The 22,473-nt window shown below is 38.3% G+C and overlaps 1 protein-coding gene across 4 annotated transcripts in view; it reads right to left on the bottom strand.

The window, feature by feature from the left end:
- shroom3.L (shroom family member 3 L homeolog) overlaps nucleotides 1–22,473 on the bottom strand; it is a 113,249-nt gene that overhangs the window by 51,321 nt on the left and 39,455 nt on the right. For 3 of the 4 annotated variants that reach the window (XM_018249433.2, XM_018249423.2, XM_018249440.2), the window contains exon 1: nucleotides 7,357–7,756. The exons of the other annotated variant lie outside the window; for it this stretch is intronic. The gene's annotated coding sequence lies outside the window, so the exon portion shown is untranslated. Of the gene's footprint in view, nucleotides 1–7,356; nucleotides 7,757–22,473 lie in introns of those variants that run through there. 4 annotated transcript variants of the gene reach the window in all.

The raw sequence follows: 22,473 nt of genomic DNA, 5'->3' as shown, positions 1-22,473 counted from the left end.
GGGGATGAGGCATATGGATTTAAGGGTATGTTTTTCACATGCCTTCAATTTTTCACATACTGTATGAGTGATTTCCCTGCAGTGAGCACCAACCATTTGGTTTTTTGGTGTGCTACCACTGTTAATGTGGATATGATCTTAAAAGTTCTTGTGGTAATATGGGTGTGGTTTACAGTGGGTGTGGTTTAAAAGGGGTAGTGGCAAACACTGACTTCCATTATCGGCCCTCCTCCACATAGGCCAGTAAAATTTTGGCCCTCTGTACCACAGAACTTGGACAGCACTGCATTAGCTTATTAGTCCATATGAGCCAGAAAGTAGTTTGACTTCATTAAGCGTAGATGCAGATATAATAGCCGTAAGATATGTCATAACTAACATGCTATGCCTTTTGTTGGTCATCTAAATAAGACCATTCTTCCTCCTTCATGGCGATCCTTCTTTAATCATCTCTTTAATTAGGCACCATAAATTAACTAACTTTCAGAGTTTACAAATGAATAATGAAATAAGCACTGAGCAGCCATAAAGTGTGGCTAAGGATAGCATTATAAACCGCGATTTCTATGCAATTTGGAATATAAAAAGAAAACGAACACATTCCAAGCTCAACAGCAGCTTCATCGAGGCAAGTAAGTGCTGTCACCAGACAAACACAAAGATGGTGGTAGAGAAAGGTACCGTTTTGAACAGAAGAAAATAGATCACATCCGCAGTGCTGTCACCAGACAAACACAAAGATGGTGGTAGAGAAAGGTACCGTTTTGAACAGAAGAAAATAGATCACATCCGCACACAAATTCCAGGTTTGACTTTTCAATAATCTTGACAAAGTAGCTTCATTCTAACACAGGGCTGCTTCCTTCAGAATGTGAGGCCTTTTGTTCATATGACGCCATACCCATTAGGAACTTGTAAGAGCATCTTGGGTCACAATAGTTAGATTTACAAGACACTGTCACATGTTATGGCATAGGCACTGCCGAACTATAAATTATCAATTCTTTTTACGCTGTCCTATCCTTAAGGCATTTCAAGTATTTCTAGAGTCTGGAACCGTTCAGCAAAAATTTATGTTCCGTTATAGTCTGCATACCAACATGCAAGGCAGCTTTTGTATAAGAGGTACAAGGGAACCATCTGCACAGCAAATAGCAATCACTACTCAGAATAAAAATTAGAACCAGAGTGGGATTAGCTGAAAAGTTGTTGTAGAATTAACCTTAGATAATGCATCAACAGTTATGCTGAATGAAATCACATTATGCAAGAAATTGTGCAAATATATTGCCTTTTTGCAAAGATAAACCTTGGTCCCTAGCAGAGCTGTTCTTCCACCCTAATGAAGGCTACAAATAGAATAATAGGGATTATATAGTTAATTCTACAGAGGCGCACTAAAATTGCAACATGATCCCCGTTTGTATATCTAGGGGCCTGATAAAGTGACTGCTGAGTTTATCTGCCATCTTTAATTGCAGATAAATATAGTCTTGGAAATCAGGCTGCCATTGGAAATAATTTGCCCTCATACATGGTTCTAACATGGTTATGTTACATTAAGGATAGCAATCAAAGTTTTTTAAAATGTTTGCACAGTATAGTATCATACATGCATAGAGAGTGTATTTGTTTATAACTGTATACAAAAACATTATATAACCCAATGTCTTTATGACAACATTATTCCAAATAGTCAAGCATTATAGAGCCAAAAATTAGGCTGTAGCTTCACATTGGCACTGCTACTTATATAACAAATCACTGTTACGGTCACTATGTTCACTCCATTCTGAAAGTTTTAGAGAACAGCCTAATAATTTGAGTACTATGGTCATTGAAGTGCACCTGTAAATGCAGTGGTTCCGAGCCATGACTTGATACTGTAACATAAGTGCTGGAAAGGTCAATTTTAGATCTGCTTCGCTTGAAACCTTAAGCTGATAGTTGGGTCTATGATTACAGCTGAGGTGGAGCTGCACCAGGGCCCAGGAACCCAAGTATAGTAGTACCCCAATTAATAATCCTGCACTTGAGTCCTTTACTTCTTTTGTTTCTCCCAAACCTGTTATTTTACTAGGATTTATATTGAAATTCAGACTGTACATAAACATATCCACCACACTTCAGCAAGGTCTTCCCTATCAATCCTTCAGGCCCAAACATCAGTTTCAGAACAAATGTAAGGATACCAGATCATGTGCAAAATCAGGAACTCAGCCAGAAGGGCTGTACAGATTCAATCAGCGCAGCCCTAAAATCTGCATTTATTAAGTACCCCTACATTTGGATAAATCCAATGCAGATGTCATTATTTTATACATTTTAGTGACAATGTAAATTTTTTACAATAAAATTGTAGCATCTTCATATGATCGTGAAGTCAATGCCATTTAAATTCCAGCTACCTGTCATTTTTATGTTATCTTTGATAATGCAGCTTTCCTTGATTCTTGCCCCGATATGGGCATATATATATATGCTTTAGATGTTAGATCTGTAGCACATTGCATCTTTTATTAAATAACCCTATTAGTATAATTTGGATTTACAGATAGTCTATACCGATATAAATAGATAAATAGATAGATATAGTTATAAATATTATAAGCTGTGCATTTACTTAAGAGAATATATTTTAGCATATAGCCGAACTGGATATTCATCCAACTATAGTTTCATTTGATGGCTTACTAGGAATGCTGGGAATTTTAGTTCCCAACAGCTGGATAGCCATGGGCTTGGCATCTCTGTTACAGCACACATTGCTACCATTCATGTACATTTATATTCTTGGTATCATTTCTGGGTGAGTTTTAACAACTATAGCGATTCTTGAGAGCTGTGCAAACCGTTTCTAACAAAAAGATACCACCTGGGACACATTTTAGTTGTCCTTGGTCTCCACTCTTTGAAGGGGAAAATTAAATTCCTTTTCAGAGCATGTACAGTGGAATCCCTGCTGGATCACAGGGGATTTTCAGCATTGAAAGGCTTAACATCTCTTGTATAAAAACTAAACTGATAATATGGCCACCCTCAGACAAATGCTTCTGGAATTACCAACTGACAGCTAGATTTTGCAGACAATGCCATTAACCCCGAGTGCAACAGCCGCAGTTAACAAAACATCATTCTGATGTCTCGGAGGCATGTTCTGTGCAAGTTTTACATGTTTTACAATGGTCTCTTTCATTTATTTTCCATAGTATACCTGAACATGAAGTATTTGTTTAATTATCATAAAAACAAAAGAGAACTGTAGGTAAAAAAGTGACATGATGCAGTACGTGACAGACTTAGCTTCTGTACTAAAAAGGTTTTCAGAAAAGGATACTTTATCCAGACCCGGATTTGTGGAAAGGCCACCAAGGCCCGGGCCTAGGGCAGTAGAATTTTAGGGGCGGCATGAAGCCCAACCACACCCGCATTGGTTCGGAAGCTCTGGGGCTGATCATGAGATACATTAGTTTTTTCCCATGGGCCAATCCCCATTGCTCCTCCTGACCTAATTATGAAAATTTGTGCATGTGCACAAATGAAGGGGAGGGGACAGGGGTGAAAAACGGCAGAGGGCCTGACGGTGCCCGCTATGTAAATCCAGCCCTGACTATATCTGTATATAATATGTAGTACAGAAATGGGGTCTATTATTTGGAATGACCCAGACATTTTCTGGATAAGAGGTATTATTTAAGCAGGAACACCATACCTTAACTAAAAGGATTATTTTGCATCATCTTATATTACAGGCCAACCTCATTTTCTGCTTGATAATTTGCGACGACCCCTAAGTTCAGAGCCCACTGAGCATGTGAGTGTCGCAGACACTTTCTAAGATGGTGACCCCATGTGACAAGTTTGAAGTCCTGGGTCATTGCTGCTATTGAGAAGCTGAAACTTTAGGTTGGTGCAATAAGTTCAGTATATAAAATATGGCATTTTTAGCCAGTAATTCTTAAGGTTTACTTCTCCTTTAATTACTTGGGCCCCTGGGCAGAGAATTTCAGCATATAGAAAACCTCAGATTAGCAAAAATTGTAAACCAATGTTTTGGCACAATACTGGAAAGGTGGTTACAGTTTTGGCATATATTATGATTTAGGCCAATGGCACAGGGCTGAAAGTATGCATCTTTTCATGTAAGTGCATGTCAGTGCACTTACAGCAAGAAGCAAAAGGGAGCATATGGGCAAGGAAAACTATATTATCCCAAACACAACTCTAATGAAAATGTCAATTTTACTCAAAATATCACAGAAAAAATATATACTTGCCAAATAATGCCGCTCTTCACTGGTCTTTGTTCCAAACATTAATGAATGAATACAGGCCTACTGAACACACACAAAATTGTGACAGGCAGACTTAGGCATCTGTGGCAAAATGCTAAAATGAGTATTTGGTGCCAAGGCTCACCTGTCACCGCTCCAAATGAGTCAGAGGGAGAGCTTGTCATTCTGTAGTGTTTGGAGCAATTACAGACAGGGGCATTTGTCTACTCCTGTTCTCTGCCTGATGGAATTGGCGGACCAACCATGGCAGGGATCTTAGTGCTTTCTGGCTTTCCTGTTCTCTGTGATCATCAGAATTTTCCAGTTGTAAACTATATTTCTTTCAAACATGTGAATGCCAGCAAAATATGCAGTCAACATGTATTGCTTTTAAATATCAATCACTCCATTTTTATCTGTAACTACCCTTAAAATAATCCTCAGGTTAATTCAAATATCATTATCTGTTAATACTAGGATATTAAAGCTCTGGCCAGGATACACCCATGTTCGCGTATTATTACTTAAACAGGAGTCTGGAAAAATCATTGAAAAGGTAGAACTTATATTAAAACATATAATTTATAATTTGAATTTGGTCTAGTTCAAGACACTTCTAAATATCATTAGGGGTAAAATGCAAAAGAACCATGTCCTTTGCACCTACCATAAACCAGGTGTAAGTACAAGGCTTCATTTGCACTCTGCAATACTATATACTATTGGGGTATTGTTTGTCTTTTGTTGGGGCAAAGCTTTCTGGAGGACATAAAGACTGAACACTGCAACATTGGAAAAAACATGGTGGATTTTGCTAATTTCTGCAATTTTCTTGTACTAGTAATTTAGCAGCTCTATATCAATAAGTAATATTCAAGAGAGTATAGGATATAATAGAAATTATACATAAAATATTTACAATTAATTACAGAATTAGTATTTAAATAGACAACCAAATGACTAAACATATTCCTAATTTAACGTTGCACACACTACGAAGCCGTAAAACAAACTTAAAACCATATATCTACATACAACTTTGAAAGACTACATTTTAGTAATGGTGCAATACCCATAGCTTAAGTGACAAAATTAACCAATTAGCAGCACCTGCATCATAATGTTGGCAAAGTCTACTGATACCAGTCACTTCCCATTATACTGTAGGGAAATTTGAACAACAATGTTCCAGTTCTTCTTTTTTGGAGATAATCATCCTATGTTCCCAAGCTAAGCATAAAATATACCCACACTCACTTCCAAGCAAAACAGGTTAGGTCAAATGCCTTGATGCACACATATAGAGAAAAAGTGCAGGGCACACACTGGGTCTTTCTGTTACCATTATATTTCTTAGTCTGTGTAAGAGGTTCTACAACCTGGAGTGAAACCTCAAGAGAATATTATATATATTCCCTGAGATCACTATGATATGAGCTAACTGAGCCTGTTGAGTACAGTATTTTCTTAGGTCTCAGATGAGACTGAAGCGTTGGAACATATATAAAAATCCTTCATATGAATAACAAGCTACAGACATTACTAAGGGTCGATTTTCGAATTGTAAATATCGATAGTTAAAGTTTTTTTTTGATTAAATTTAGCAGTTTTCAATCAAATTCAATTTGTTCGATCGAACATAGAAATCGTTTAATCGATCAATTGAACGATTTTCAGAAAAAAACTTCTAAAAACTTCGCCAAATACTGGCTATAGGTTCTAGGAGGTCTCCATTGGCTGACATAGCAATTCGGCAGGTTTAAAGTGTCGAAGTCAAAGTTTTTTAAAGAGACAGTACTTCGATTTTCAAATGGTTGAATATACAAAGTTTTTTCAATTCAAATCGAAATTTGGCCTATTCGATGGTCGAAGTACCCAAAATTACTTTGAAATTTGAAGTTTTTGTATTTGAAAATTTACTTTGAATTCACTTCGACCCTTAGTAAATGGGCCCCTAACAGTATAAACATGTATATATAGGCCATGCTTGGATGCACAGCACAACTGCTAAAGCTGAAATACAGAGCACTTAACAGATATTAACAGGACCCATTGAAGGTAAGGGCAGAAAGGACATTTGCATCTAGGGGCCCCTCGATTGGAAAACTTAGATATATGTACAAAGGACTTCATCTTTAATACAACTGTACTTTGCATTTATTATTGTAATAATCCCTTTTTGTTATATTAATTGTCATGTACATTGTTACAGTATATATATATATATATATTTTCTACCTGCAGCCCTTCAGCTGTTTATGTACTACTTGTAAATGTCAGGAGAAGTTCGAAAACAGGTTGGCCATCCCTTCCCATAGTAGGAGGCCCTAGATGTCTCTTTTTTATCTTTAGCCCAGGTTAATAAGAAAGCCTATAATTCTTGGTAACCCATGTACAGTAACGTTTAAGAGCACTATAATTACTAAGCAAGAGACTCCTCTACAACTATTTCATAATACCAGCATCAAATAACTTAAAGTTAGTTAAAGTAGTAGACATAACGTGACAAGTTTATTTTATATATATAGTTTGCCTCTGACTGTATTTCATGGATAGGACAAATGGTTCTGATATTACAAAGCCATTCATTAAGGAACTTTATGTACTTTAACTTTTGTTTTTCATTGTATTTTTCATTACATTGTACATGCGCTGGCCATGTACAATGCAACAGGAGTAGGCACACACACAGTGCCAGCATATTATCACTTGCATGAATACATTTGTGCCTTATATACTTACATATAACCCAATTGGATTATCGCTAGTTCAGAAAAGTTGACTTTAGAGTTGGCACCTTTTGCCAAAACTGGATGGCTATGTAAATCAGTGGCACACCAATTTGTTGTATATTTTTTAAAAAAAATCACATTTACCAACTTGACAACATGATGCAGAAAACTAAATAAAATCCCAAAACCTGCCAAAACTGAACTGGCAAGAATAAAACTTCAATCTTGGGGTGATATTAAACAAACTTGTTCTCATGCTGCATAAAAACATTACATCTGAAAACCAAATATCACAAAACAGCATAACTGTATGAGGCATGGAAAGAAACACATACGGAAACAGTTCTTACCATCCCAGTGCCAAAGGTGCATGTGAATTAAAACCATTTCCCAATCCAGCTCACTCTATTCTCAATACCCTAAGATTAGAAGTCATGATGTGAATGAGAGCTGCAGCAGGCAGAACAGAGGAGATCTCAGTCTTGCCTACAGTACAGCGGCAAGAGCTTTAGATTCTTTAACAACAAAAGTTCCCAGACAACCCTCTGTGCACACAGCTTGGGCAGTCCACAGCAGCACAGCAGCACCCTTCTGTCCAAGGCTCCCTCCAACATGGGCTAGCTGGCAGGCTTATACAAGTCCCCCGAATATGCATCTCCCAGGCACTTGTTGTGGCAAGACTGGACCCACTCTACATTTGGAACTGCAAGGCAGTTAAACAATCCCCAGCACTTTGTCACAAATGAATGATCTTTCCTCCTCCCCCTCTTCCACATCACTCTAGCAAAATCAGGTAATCCCACAAGGAGGTGGTTCGTGATTGGCTGCAAGTCTCAGAGGGCTACATTTGCATTACAATGGGGATGCAAGGCCCTTGTAAAGTTGCAAAATGGATTCTGGCACTCAAAAGTCACAGGCTTCCCTCCCCCTTCCGGTTGTTATAGTACACATGATTTTCATCCAGAGCTATTTCTATGCCCACTGCATTCCGAGTGTGAAGCAAAGGGTTCTTCTTCATTTGTATAAATCCAGGCAAATTCAGTGATTAAATACTGTATGCATAGAACTGTCTAGATTCCACAGCAGATGCCATTAAATTCTTTTTTTAAGGGTAAAAAGTTCACATCTATCAAGATGCTCACATGTTAGAAGAAAAACAACACAAAAGAAAAATCCCTCCAAGACAAATAGACTAAGAAAGGTCAGATTACAATGTTTTGCTAGGATTTTCCCAACAGTACAACATTGTTGTTAAATTGTTACTGGGAAGTTTAGCCATCCTTGCCCTATTTATACACGTGGGGAGCTTGATTACAACAAAGCACAGTGCTAATTAAATTAAATGTTAGGAGTTATTAATGACTTTCTGGCTGATGGCACCAAGACAAAATGTGCAGTGAGGCTGTACCATTAAAAATTACACAAACTGCAGCTTTGTAGCTGGTATGGGACTGCAGCTCCCATACTACAAATTTAGCATGGCCCTCCCCATGCAGGCCCCAATTATTAGCTAATAAATAAAATGGAGACACAGTGAAAATAAAAACCTCTTGCATGCTGTACCTGGCCATTCAAAAATGTTTTTATTTCCACCCACAAACAACCCAAATCCCACAAGCCCATCCCTTTCACAACCCACAAATCACTCTTTCCATCTTGGAAATCACCTTTACAATAACACCCCTAGCTGCAGTACCCCCTGAACTCCCTGATGGGGGCCCTACCACTAGGCCCTCCCACTCTAGCAGACAAAGGCTAGGTCCTTATTGCCCGCACTGATGTGGACCTGTGCTGAAAAGTCTCAATAGGCCCCTATTATGATCCAATCATTGGCCCAGGGGCCAAATAATCAGATCCCAACTGATATACTGTGTTGCCTAAATCATACAAGTATTCGTTTATTTGGCGACCTTGGCAAAGAAGATGTTATTGTGTAATGAAAGATTTAAAGCAGAACCAAACAGTGTCAAAAATATAACATTTTGTTTTTGCATGTTTCTTTCTGTTTTCTGCTTGGTTTATTTTATTTTGTTATTGGCTTCTTGCTGCAAGTCAGAATATGCTGTTGTATTTACTTCAGCGCCTTCAGAATTCCTTCCTTCTGTGAAAGACAAATGCTTTATATGCCAGGCTTTGTGAGAAAATAACCTGAGCTCCACCTCCTTCTACAACTGATTAGATAGGAAGATCCTCTCCTTCATCCTGGTGTTTAGCATTTGACATGTGTCAATCAACATGATGATTTGCAGAGGGCAAAAACTTTTACTAACCCAGCAGACATATAGTAAATCAGACTGAGCAAAAAAATATACTGGATTAAATCAAAGCAGCCATTGAGAAAAAAAATATATCTAGTTTTGTTTGTAAATATGATACTGACAGATTTTGCAGAATCTGTAGTTTTGTAGCATTTTGTTATTATGTCAGACAGGCTGAAAATTGGCAAATGCTTCATTGACATTATTATTCTTTCCTGCCTGTTCCTGGAACAATTTTGCCAGCCCAGGGTGCAGGCACATGCAGCTGATTTTGGTGAAGAGACACAAGACTGCATTTTTGCACTAAAATAAGACACAATTTGAGCCTTTGGCATTAAGTCCAACAACGCAATTTAATCAGTGGTGTAACTACTATGAGCCGGGCCCCAGCAAAAAAAAATATTTGGAGCCTCAGATGGGCCCGGGCAGAGAATAGAAAAACAATACCTGGCCACCTTCCCCCCGCCTGCCCACCCACTTGTGCCCCCACACCTGTTAGGCCACTGCATATAATTGCTTAGCCCAACCTTGTACTGCAGCTGAAATGGAGATTGCCTAGTCCAAGGGAATCAATATGGCAATATGGCTCAGATGAACAAAAGAGGCTAGTATCTACTACGCATTTATGGGAAAAACACAGAATAACTATAAAGAAATAATACTTTATGAAATATAAGTGGGATCTTAGACTTAGGCAGGTCAGCACTGGCACTCTAGATTTAAAGCTGCCCCAGCTAGTTTGGCTGGTCAAGATACTGTGAGTCGTTGCTGTTCTTTAACCAGGGTCCAAGAGTCTGTCTATGTTATGTTATTATTCACATCGCCGGATTTCACTTTTGGGCGCCCCTAGGCCGCGCGGTCCAACCAGGCGGCCGCGCGGTCCTAGCGCCCGCCTTCCCAGCGCGCCGGAGAAAAAACGCCGGCGCAGCTGGTGCAGTTGAACGGCGGCTGGGCGGCATGCCGCCCCTATTTCTTTGCCGCCCTAGGCCCGGGCCTATGCGGCCTTGCCGCAAATCCGGGCCTGATTATTCAACTTCTCACTCACGATGGGGCTGGTTGGGATTTTCCCTAAAGACAGCAATCAAACCTCTCACAACTGAAACAACAGAACTAGAGATGTGTAATGCACCTGAGACAATGGATAGGGATGGCATTTTTATAGTCCCAATATTATAGGAACAATAACAGCATAGGGCTTTCATTTGTAGAGTCAACAGTCATACTGCAACAAACTTTAATCTTCTAAATGCACCTGAAAAAAACTACAAGCATATTGCATTAGGATACAATCTAAACAGGCCAATATATTCACAGTATATTGCCTTCTTATTGATATCATAGACTTTCTTAACATTTTGCTATTTAAGCTTAGACAGGTGACCTGACAAAAGAGTTTACCACCAAAATTTACCTATATAATTCTAGCTTAGGTTGGCAGAGCAGTTTAGAGTAATTTCTCTGTAGTCATAAGACGCTATCTTGTGCTTGATACACAGAAAGAAATCGCCAGTGTTCGGTCTAACTGAACCTGTGGCGTTGACCAGCTGCTATAAACACCATTGTGCCAGCGCTCGAAAGAAAATAATTGTGCACGAACTCCTGCAGCCAAGGCGGTTAGAGGTAAAACTTGAAGCTTTATTCCATCTTGTTAAAAGATAAACATCCTAACCCATATTCTGGAGTTGACCAGCTGCTATAAATAATAAAAAGCGAATCACCTGTCTAAGTGAGGGCACATACCAGTGATTCACATTTTAGCCAGTGCAAAGGAAACTAAAGATGTATTGTTGCCCATGATAGGCAAGATTTATTGCAGGAGACAAAATATTGCCCCAAAACATTCAGGAAGGTTGGGTGAGGGTCCCCTGTACTACACAGAATATTCTGCACAACACTGCTGCACAGTTAGACAATTAGGGCATATGCACAACACAGTCAAAGTTTGCCCTGTTCTTGTATTCTTGAGCAACCAAATGTTTCTGCTCCATTAAATAATCCCTAGGGATAGGCTAGGATATAATATATACAAAGAGTATCAAAACGTTCTATTACATAAACATTACATGCATTATCAGCTGATGGAGTGCCAATCCTTCATGGGAGATCTCTGTTAGCAACTGCTAGTCTCTCATGTGTGTCTCCAAAGGCTCGTGTGTGTGTCTCCAAAAAACAAGTCTCATTACTTGAGCCTAAATTAAATTTTTTTTAACATTTCTTAAATGTTAAGAAAGTCTATGATATCAATAAGAAGGCAATATACTGTGAATATACTGGCCTGTTTAGATTGTATCCTAATGCAATATGCTTATAGTTTTTTTCAGGTGCATTTAGAAGATTAAAGTTTGTTGCAGTATGACTGTTGACTCTACAAATGAAAGCCCTATGCTGTTATTGTTCCTATAATATTGTGACTATAAAAATGCCATCCCTATCCATTGTCTCAGGTGCATTACACATCTCTAGTTCTGTGGTTTCAGTTGTGAGAGGTTTGATTGCTGTCTTTAGGGAAAATCCCAACCAGCCCCATCTGGGCATCACATCAACGTTCCAGGCCATAAATCGCCTTTTATCAAGGCTTGATAAAAGGCCATTTAAGGCCTGGAATGTTTCTGTGATGCCCAGACGTCGGCAATAAAGGCAATTTTAATTCAAATAGATTGAGTGGTGCTGTTCAATCACAATTGCTACTAGTGCTATGCACTGACCACATAGAGAATAGAGCATGCTGGCACCCCTTGGATATATCAGCTTGGAGTCATTGACAATATTATACTACCATTAAAGGGATGGTTCACCTTTAACTTTCAGTATGGTAAAAATAGCCAATTCTAGGAAACATTTCAATTAGTCGTCATTATTTATTTTAGTTTTTTAAATGATTTGCCTTCTTCAAATGGGGGTCACTGACCCCATCTAAAAATAAATGCTCTGTAAGGCTACAAATTTATATTTATAATACTCACCATTCTATTTAGGCCCTTGCTCCTATTGCAGTCCCTTATTCAAATCAATCCATGGTTGCTAGGGCAATTTGGCAACCTAGCAACCTGATTGCTGAAATTACAAATGGGAGAGCTGCTGAATCAAAAGCTAAATAACTAAAAAAACACAAAAAATAAAAAATGAAAACCAAATGCAAAATGTCAAAGTATCACTCTGTAAAAGTTAACTCAAAGCTGAACAACCCATTTAAAAACAGCGCAAAAAGACTTTTGAATGTCAATTAAAACGAAATAAGAGAATGAGCATATAGTCACAGTGATCTGAGGGGGATTTAACCTTAGGATAAAATGGACACTATGCAAAAGCAGATTGATTTACGTTACTAAGGAGTTTCACATTGCATTACAAGCATTTGTAATATGTATTGGGCAGCTATCTTATAAATACAGCTCCACACAACACATTTGGATTTGTCACAGTCAGAGGCCCTGCAAAACTGAATTGGTGGCCTGTGGCCCAATGGGTTGCTTCTGTGGTTCACAGAGATAATTCACCAAAGCTGAACAAAACCCCGGACCAGAGCAAAAAGAGAGATGGCAGCTCCTCTGCTTCTCTTTAGGTCTGCAAAAGGAAATGTATAACCATTAAAAAAAACACATTGACTCTCCTCATTGTAAAGTTGCCAGACTGTAGATAGTCTCTTCTTTTTTAACAAGCCTGTTTACAGGGAATGTAAGTGTTTTGGCCATGCCAAGTTTTTTATATATAAAGCTTGTCTTTCTACTAGTAAGGCAAGTAACAGGATGCCAGTCTACTTACTGTGTGCTTTTTCAGGTAACTGATGCTGCATCCCTGTATAAAAAGTAAACAACCCTACTATTTATCTGTTTAGTTATTTCATTAAAACCATCTGTTCTTTGATAAAAATTAGTTTAACAAGCATTTTAATATTGCCTCAGTACACACCATGGCTATATAAACAGCTTTATCATCTGTTAATCTTGGACAAATGATGGTATTACATAAATTATAGTAATAACTATTTTTAATGTCTTTTTTATAATATTGCAAGAGACATTAATATCCTGTACAATATATATCATTTAAACAGTGCTTAGTGATGTCATCACATACTGTGGGTTTATACAGTGGTGCAGGGTCTCCTAAACTTATGGCGACGTCCCAAGATACACATAGAGCAGCAAATAGAGACCGCATTCACCAAAAGTTTTCAGCCAGGAAGCTTACCCCAGTTATTATGCTAGTGTAACCACACTAAACAGATCTGTGTGGTAGATAAGAAAATGGGGTAAGCTTCCCGGCTGAAAACTTTTGGTGAGTGTGGTCTCTTTTTCCTGCATATACAAATACAGTTGGTCATTTGACACACTGAAAACTTGTGTATTACAAAAAATAATATACAGCCTGTTGTAACATATGAGGATAATCTAATTCACATTATCTAAGTCAGGCCCTGGAAGCTGTAGTGTTCAGAAAGGAACAGGCAAGCCATACAATCCATTCCAGTGGTCCAGGTTTTTAATTGTAGTTAAAGGAGAAGTAAAGTTTGACTAAAGAAGTAGGCTAGAAATGTTGTATATTATGTTTTGAGCTTCTGTACCAGCCCAAAGCAACCACAGCCCTTTAGTAGCAAAAAATTGTAGCTCCAAAGATGCCCCAGTAGCTCCCCATCTTATTTTCTGTTGATTCGCTGCACATGCTCTGTGCTGCTGTCAGTTATTAAACTTAGGGACCCACTCAAAATATACAATACACACAGCATATAAACGTCACAATATAAGGCTGATTAGTAAATAATACAGATAATTTCTACATGGCAGCACAGAAACCAGGGCTGCTAGAATCAGAATTTAATAATCAGCCTTGCACCATCAGCTTTTATTACAGGTCAACCTCATTTTCTGCTTGATAATTTGTGATGACCCCTAAGTTTAACTCCTCAACAGCTGCTCAGAGCCCACTGAGCATGTGAGTGTCGTGGACACTTTCCAAGATGGTGACCCCCTCTGACAAGTTTGAAGTCCTGGATCATTGCTGCTATTGACAAGCTGAAACTTTAGGCTGGTACTAGAAGTGCAGTTTATAAAATATGCCATTTTTGGCCATATTCATTTTTAGGGTTTAGTTCTCCTTTAAGTGTTAGGAATGTCTCTCTAAGCAGGGCACAGAACAGGAAGGTTGCCTGTCTGTGTTTGGAATGCCAAGAGTGGCTGGGGTGCTGCCTGCCACTGCAAGGAGCAAAGGGAAATGTGATTGAGGAAAGCCAGAAGGTGAGACAGGCCAGAGGCTGGTGAGCTGGTATCCCTGGAGGAGAGAGTCAGCAGGGCTTAGGGAGAAGCCCAGAATATTCCAGAGTGTGGAAGCGACCCTGAATGGTGAGAAGCCCAGAGAGGGGAAAAGTATTGAATGTGTGCTGTTGAAATGCTAATGAAATGTGTTTTTGTGGCTTTACGTCAGGTTTGCCTGAATAAACCTGTCTTTTGCATGAAGATGTGGTGTCCCTGTCTTTATGCTCCTGATCATATGCTTACCTGCCTACCATAGCTAATTTCCCCCAAAACCTATGTGTATAGGCAGCCAGCATGTCACAATATATATAGCCTGAGTATGTTTTCCGATATCCAAACATGTAAGAAGTTACATACTCCATTGCTGCATTGTGATACATGATATGTATGAAATGTCTGGCCTGTAGATGTTATAGACACGACTTCCTTGCCTGCTGAGCAGCCAGTATTGTTTCCTTCTTGCAATTACAAAACCACTGTTATTAACCAAATAAAAGAAGACGTGTTTGTTGAATGCACAGTCCCAAGCAAGACTGAACTGGATCTCATACCACTTTGGCTGCAATATGGAGTCTGAACATTACTTTGACTTGCTGAACTCAGTGTCTTCTGTTTTGTTAAAGGCCTTTTTTAAAATTTCATGAAATCCAAGAAATATATATTATCTGGAGAGCAGTCAATAGCAAAAATTATGGAAACAATTTGAAATAGCAATTCACAAAAATAGCAGGCTTGAACTATTTTAAATAATACTTCTTGTGCAGTACCATTGCTCGGCTACCTCTATCCAATATATATTACGCTGGGGCAATAGAAATACAGGTATGGGACCTGTTATCCAGAATGCTTAGGATCTGGAGTTTTTTGTATAATGTATTTTTCCGTACTCCATACTTCAATTCTATTAGAAAATCATTTAAACTTTTAATGCATGGTCTGGTTTTGCTTCCAATAAGGATTAATTATATCTTAGGTTGGATCAAGTACAAGGTACTGTTTTATTATTACAGAGAAAAGTAAAATCATTTGTAAAAAAATGGATTATTAGGATAAAAAGGAGTCTATTGGAGATGGGCATCTTGTAATTTGGAGCTTTCTGTATAATGTATTGCAAAACAGATTTGTTTGCAAGGACAAAAATAGCTGCACCAGAATATATAATTTCTGAATTTAATTAATTACCGTCACCCTAATTAACAAGTGCTATCTGTGTATACTGTGAGGAACCCCCTGAAACAAATCCTTTTTGGACTAGGCTAGGTGAAAAGTGTATATATGTCTCAATAGAACACCCATATTCAAAAAGCTCCTTGGCACACAAACAAACAAGAGGAATACCCTCCAACCAAATCTAGGGGAAGCTAGCTAGCTAGCCTGAGAGCCAACTGACTGCCATGTATTGTTGTACCCCATTCTGTATCAAACATACAGTGCCAGTGGCTAACTAGATGTCACTGGGCACCAGAGCAAATGCAATTAAGGGCCCCAAAACATTGGTAAGTTGACCTATTCTACCAATAGAAATACTTATTAATTTGGGTCTTACTGGGCCTTCTACACTCCTGGGCCCTACTGCAACCACAGGGTCTGCTTCCTTTGTAGTTGCGCCACTATAGTTAGGCCCCTGTACACTGCGTGATAGCTTAAAAAGATAGGATAATTATTTCTGCTCAGCTCAGTGACTGCAGTTGACAAAAGCCTTCTGGATGAAACAGATGCTGAGTTGTTTTTTTTTATTCTTTGCAATGAATAACCAACTGAGTATTGAGTAAAGGCAGCAATTAAGATGAGCCTAGCATTTTCTGGCTGCTTGTTTCTAAGAAGCATGATCATGTGTGTGATCAAATTAAGCGACTACTGTCACATAGCCTGCAGTGGTGCAATCAGCGCCATTCCCATGGGTCCTTGATGCCCTAAATTGGCCTTTCTGTTGCTGCTCTGCTCATCACTAGTGCAAAGAGCGCAATTGCTTTTTTATGCCACTGGTAACTTGCAGGCTGCTGACACATGAGGCGAGTTTCGCAGCTCCCCTGTTATGTTCTACTGCATCTGTTTGGGATCTGTTGGGAGTATCAGTGACCATGTATGTTTGTTTGACCATAAAGTTTGAGTCTGTTGAAGTCTACCAGCATACCTGTATAGGGTTGCCACCTGCTTGATGCCAATGTTATTTATAAGGAAAACCATAAAAATATAGGAATATATTTTTTTTCTAAGTATGGGTAGCTGTGACTTTGACTCCGTAAGGGGCATATTTATTATTGTAAAATAAATGGTGAATATAGCAAAGTGTGTGTAATTTTACCCCACTGCCAGATTTGCCGTCGTTATCTTTATTCCGGCAGAAGTCAATCTAAGAAAAAAAATGTTTTAAAAAATGTTATGCAGTTTTTTACACAGTGAAGTCTGGTAGTGTGTGGTGTATTATCCTGCTGTTTTGCAGGCTCATTTAAAGGGCTTTTTGGGAGGATCTCCTGGATCTGTAGGAGTAGGTCGTTGAACACAAGGGAAGGGTGCCCACTCATGTTCTGCTTTAAAGGGGTTGTTCACCTTCAATGTACAAATCTTATGAAACCACTAACAATGCTCTCAATGTGTTATAAAAACCATTTTGCATAACAAAAAGTAAAAATGCCATTGTAAAAGCTAATTTTTATACCTATTAACTCAGTCCTTCTCCTGTCTCTCTGACCAGTTTTCTGAAGTGATGGGAGTGGCCTATTTTGAACCTGACACACCAAGAACTTCCTATATGATGACATCATCATGCCCAGGCTTTGCCCTTACTTGTTTCCTATTGGATGTTGATACTGCCCTCCTCCTAGTAATTTATTGGGTGCTTGTGAACTGTAACCAGTCACATAATTTGAATGATCATTGGTTGATTACTCAATTGTAATGGCAGAGGTTAACAGACGCAGCATATAAACAAACCTGCCTTGCAGCAAACAATCACACAGCCATGCAGACAAATACTGCAGAAAAGGAAGGAGCAACATTGTTTGGCAACCTTTTTAAGCATAATGTCAGTTATTTGCAAAATTGCAACAAAACCACCACTGACTTGCTTAGAAACGTATGTAACTTACACATCTAGCAGGGACAGTAGGGTTGCCACCTCACCCTTTTAAAACCAAACACATATGAAATCCACAGCCTGCATGGCTAATTATCAACTCATTTAGATGCTGCAGACTGAACTGATTTCTGTACAGCCATGTATCATGCATCTAAATGAATTGCTAATTAGCCATGCAGGCTGTGGATTTCATATGTGTTTGGTTTTAAAAGGGTGAGGTGGCAGCCCTAAGTGACAGGCAGAGCAGTGATGAGGACAGGAAGCTTTTTTGAACATTTTGTGCGCTCTCCCGGGGGGGCGGTAATTTACCTAGGAAAACGATACCTTTTTTAAGTGTTTAAGTGTTCCACTTCTGGAACAAGATTTAGAGCTCTAAATACCAAACAATGAAAAAGTTATATTTTTCATGATATAGGGATCTATACCAGAAAAATATTTTACCTTTTTTATGAGGTAAATACACAAAATAATACATGGACCCCCCCCCCCAAAAAAAATAATATATTTCTGGAAAGTACAAGTGTCATCTCCCATAGTAGCCATTATAATCCAATAATTCAAATTTTTAAAAATAATTTCCTTTTTCTCTGTAATAATAAAACAGTAGCTTGTACTTGATCCCAACTAAGATATAATTAATCCTTATTGGAAGCAAAACCAGCCTATTGGCTTTATTTAGTGTTTACACCATTTTCTAGTACTAAGATCCAAATTACAGAAAGGTCTGCTATCCGGAAGACCCCAGGTCGCAAGCATTCTGTATAACAGATGCCATACCTGTACCTTGTACTTGATCCCAACTAAGATATAATTAATCCTTACTGGAAGCAAAACCAGCCTATTGGGTTTATTTAATGTTTACATGATTTTCTAGTAGACTTAAGGTATGAAGATCCAAATTATGGGAAGATCCATTATCCAGAAAACTCCAGGTCCCAAGCACCTCGATCCCCCCCATCTGTACAGTTGAAGTCTCTGCAGTACACAGCCCACACTCCCCCTCCCTCTCACAAACTTGTAACAGTTTCTCTTCAGTACCTGAATTCTGCTCAAATTCCCCAGCACAGGAAGCAGTGGCAGATTGACAGCAGACATAGCCAATAGGAGTTAAGTTAGCTGCCAGTACAATGTGTGATGTCATATAAGGAAGAGGAAGTGAACACTGTAGTGTTTTTGGGGGTCAGTGACCCCCTCCCAGCACAGGGTCTGTGTGGAACTGAAGGATTAGTACAGGGACACTTCTGAGGTGAATATCTCTTGAACTGTACTTTTTCTGTTAACTATTTCTTTGGAAAAGTTTGTTCTATTCATGTGAACTGTTAGATTTGTCAATTTGTTACAAAGGTGAACAACCCCTTTTTAAGGCAGGGCAAAATCTTGCCATAGAACGGATGGATAACAAGGTGACAAGGTAATATAGCTGGTGTGAAGTCCACTTATATTTCTACTGCTGGTACCTGTGTGGACCAAGGGACGACCTAACACCATTCTTTTAAACTTATACCTCCCTAGCTCCCTAAATTCAAAAATATTAAATCTTATAAAAACATTACACATCAAAAATACATGATTTTACATACATAGTAACATAGTAAGTTAGGTTGAAAAAAGACACACGTCCATCAAGTTCAACCTTCTAACTTTTTTTAACCCTATCTGAAGTCTCTCCAATTCCTTCCTGACTCAAAAATGGCAGACCAAATCTAGACCCTGGATCAACTTGTACTATGAGCTATCTTCCATAAACCTGTATTCCCTCATTTGCTAAAAAGCCATACAACCCCTTTATATTATAATGTATCAGCCAGTACAACTGATTCAGGGAGAGAATTCCACATCTTCACAGCTCTCACTGTAAAAAAAAACTCATTCCGAATATTTATGGGTGACTTTGTGTCAGTTGGGAAGACCTACTGGTAAATAAAGCATTAGAGAGATTATTATACGATCCCCTTATATATTTATACATAGTTATCATATCACCCCTTAAGTGCCTCTTCTCCAGCGTGAACAATGATCAGTGTCTGGGATGATCCCAATGATCATCCCAGACACATCCACCTGTGCTGCTGACTGATCTGTCATTGGGATACTGTGCATTGTTGGAAATGTCTGAAGACAGATTTGGTGGTCACTGATGTAGGTCTGAGACTTGCACAACAATGAGCCATAGTTATACCCGTGCAGCTTCTGAAAAGAGGTTAAGTCCATGCTGAGTTCAGTAAACTCAAGATTAGAAACCAGATCTCTGTGTTTTACATGACAACAAACTGGTCACAACCTTAAAAGGTACATATAAAACACATACATATTAATAAAATTAAAGTGGGCCCAATCATACAAAAAAAATAACCTGCACAATAAATAGATTCACAAATAAATGCTTCCAGTTTTTTCATGCACAATATTATAATAATGCACACCACATGGTTGTTGTCCCTTGAAACACCCTTTATATGCATGTCATTTAGAGGCAGAGACTAGGGGTCACCAGCACTGTGCTGTGCACCTTACAATAGATGCATATATATATTGTATATATCATGTCTTGTAATAATCCCATTTTAGAAAAGTATTAAGGTAAAATACCAGACAAGTATGTTTTTTATTGACTTGCACCAATGAATGAATAATTTTTGTGCCCTTATATGTTATTCTCATAATCTCATTGCCAGCAGGTAGCTCCATATATACTGAAACGAACCACCCATTAGCTTACTGTATTTCTAGATCACTTAGCAGAATATAGTGGTGACAAAATGCCAAATGCAACAGTAGGAGAGTGGCACGCTATCAGTCACTGCTGCACTGACTTTTGACTCCCTGAGAAACTAACAAAGATCCCAGTGATTGCAAGAGAGAAATCTGAGCACCCAGCCAGCAAATGAAGCTACAAGGGATGCTGTGTTTGACTGCAGCAACCAATAAATTTAATTTAGTGTACTAACACTTCTGCACTTCTTTTTCATCAAAGAGAACAGAGGCAACACTTGCTAGAATTTATGTTTCCTCTGCAGTGTTGAGAGGCACTGTGTTTTAGGAAAACTTAATGAGGCAGAATAACTTGTTATGTGAGAGATATTTTCTCACCAAATTAAATTATGCTTTACTTACCTTTATTCTTTTTGCCCCCCCACCAATCCATTCACAGAAAATAAAACATCAACATAGTTTTTTCCCTTGTGCTAGAACACCACAAACAGGAATACTCTCTGAATATAATGCACAAATAATGCTCAAAATGGCAAACATTTACATCTGTCATATCTCAATAATTTCAATGAGAACTGCATAAAATCACCAGACCAGCACTTTTGTGGTTATTCTCTTCTGAAAATGTGCACAAGAGGTCAGTGATACCCCACAAAAGGAGTAACATAGCAGAAACAGTTAGCAGGCATGGGAGCTATTATTCAGAATGCTTGGGACCTGGGGTTTGCCAGATAAGGGGTCGTCTATCTGTAAAAATGATCTTCATACTTTTAGGGGCTGATTTAATAAAACTCAAATTAATCTCAGTTTTCATGAAAACAAAGTTGACCAAACTCACTTCCACGAATGTAACTAATTTATCAATAATTTTTCTCAAAAATATTGTAGTGACAAAGCTTTGAGACAAAAGAGTCAATTCGCATTGTGCGATTGACGCTCCAAAAACTCAATTTTATAGAATCTTCACAACGAAAACTTGACCTTTTCTGATTATCGGGCTAAAACTCCAAACTTTTTAGATTATCCAGTGCAGATCACGATTTCAGGAAACAATTTCACTGACATCTGCCATTGACTCCTACATGACCTTGACAGGTTTGAGACAGAGTATTTTCAAATTTGGATTTTTAGAAACTTTGGTGTATAATAAATCTCAAAAAATGTAAGTTTTTATTTTCCCATGAAAAATTTGTGTTTTCCCCCCAAAAAAAAAAAACGAAGTTTAATAAGTGGGCCCCTAAGTCTATTTAGGGATTTATTTAAAATAATTATTTTCTCTCTTAAAGTGGAGAGTGTACTGTATCTATTTCTTAATTATTGCATATAAGAATAATTAGCTTAATATGTTGTTGGGTCCATTCATTAACAACAACAGTATATCTGTGTCCAATTAAAAATTCTCTTCCAGCAGCCCTTTATTTCAGAGCGTGCCTTCACTGAGTTTCTGCATGGAACTGTATCTATAATATGGACTATTTTTATGTGGAACAAGCCTTGCATGGATATACTCTGCTGAACATTAGTTCTACACTTAGCAGGAAATAAACCATGACAGAATTAAAGAAAAGATTAAATGAGAGAAAGGCATAGGATGTGTGATAAACAGGATGGAAAGAATTGATGAGCTACAGAATGGTTATTTGCCATGACATGATAATTGGGTCACTTTGAGTTGAGAGAAAGTGACAACTAAAGTCTATTTACATTCTACATAATATATACCTTGTGAATCATCATGCAAGTACTCAGGATACCACAAAAATAATTCTAATTGTCTGCCTGATCCCAAAACAATCAGATTTTAATGCCTGAAGTGTTATTACAGCTATCAAAGCAGGCTGAAAGACAAATAAGGGGCCACAGTTTCAAACACAAAAGCATGCCCCTTAGTGCTCAGCTAACAAGCCTCTGCACTAAATGCTGGGGAATGCTGCACTCTGCTCCTTTTTGTACAGTGCAAAAGACATTATTACAAGGTGCAAAAATAAACCAATAACAAATATAAGTTACAAAGATAGCTTCTTGACTTAATATGGGTTCCTCTTATAAAAGGTTAGGGTTATGACACACTGAGCTGTGTCAGGCATGTTGCTGTTGTTACTCGCCAAGTATATATATAGCTCTTTTTAAAATAATATTGTGATTGAACCAAATTGGCTTGTAAAA

The sequence above is a fragment of the Xenopus laevis genome, chromosome 1L (genome assembly GCF_017654675.1).
Source record: "Xenopus laevis strain J_2021 chromosome 1L, Xenopus_laevis_v10.1, whole genome shotgun sequence".
NCBI lineage: Eukaryota > Metazoa > Chordata > Amphibia > Anura > Pipidae > Xenopus > Xenopus laevis.
Note: the sequence above shows the minus strand (reverse complement) of the source record. Positions and strands in the feature narration are given on the sequence as shown.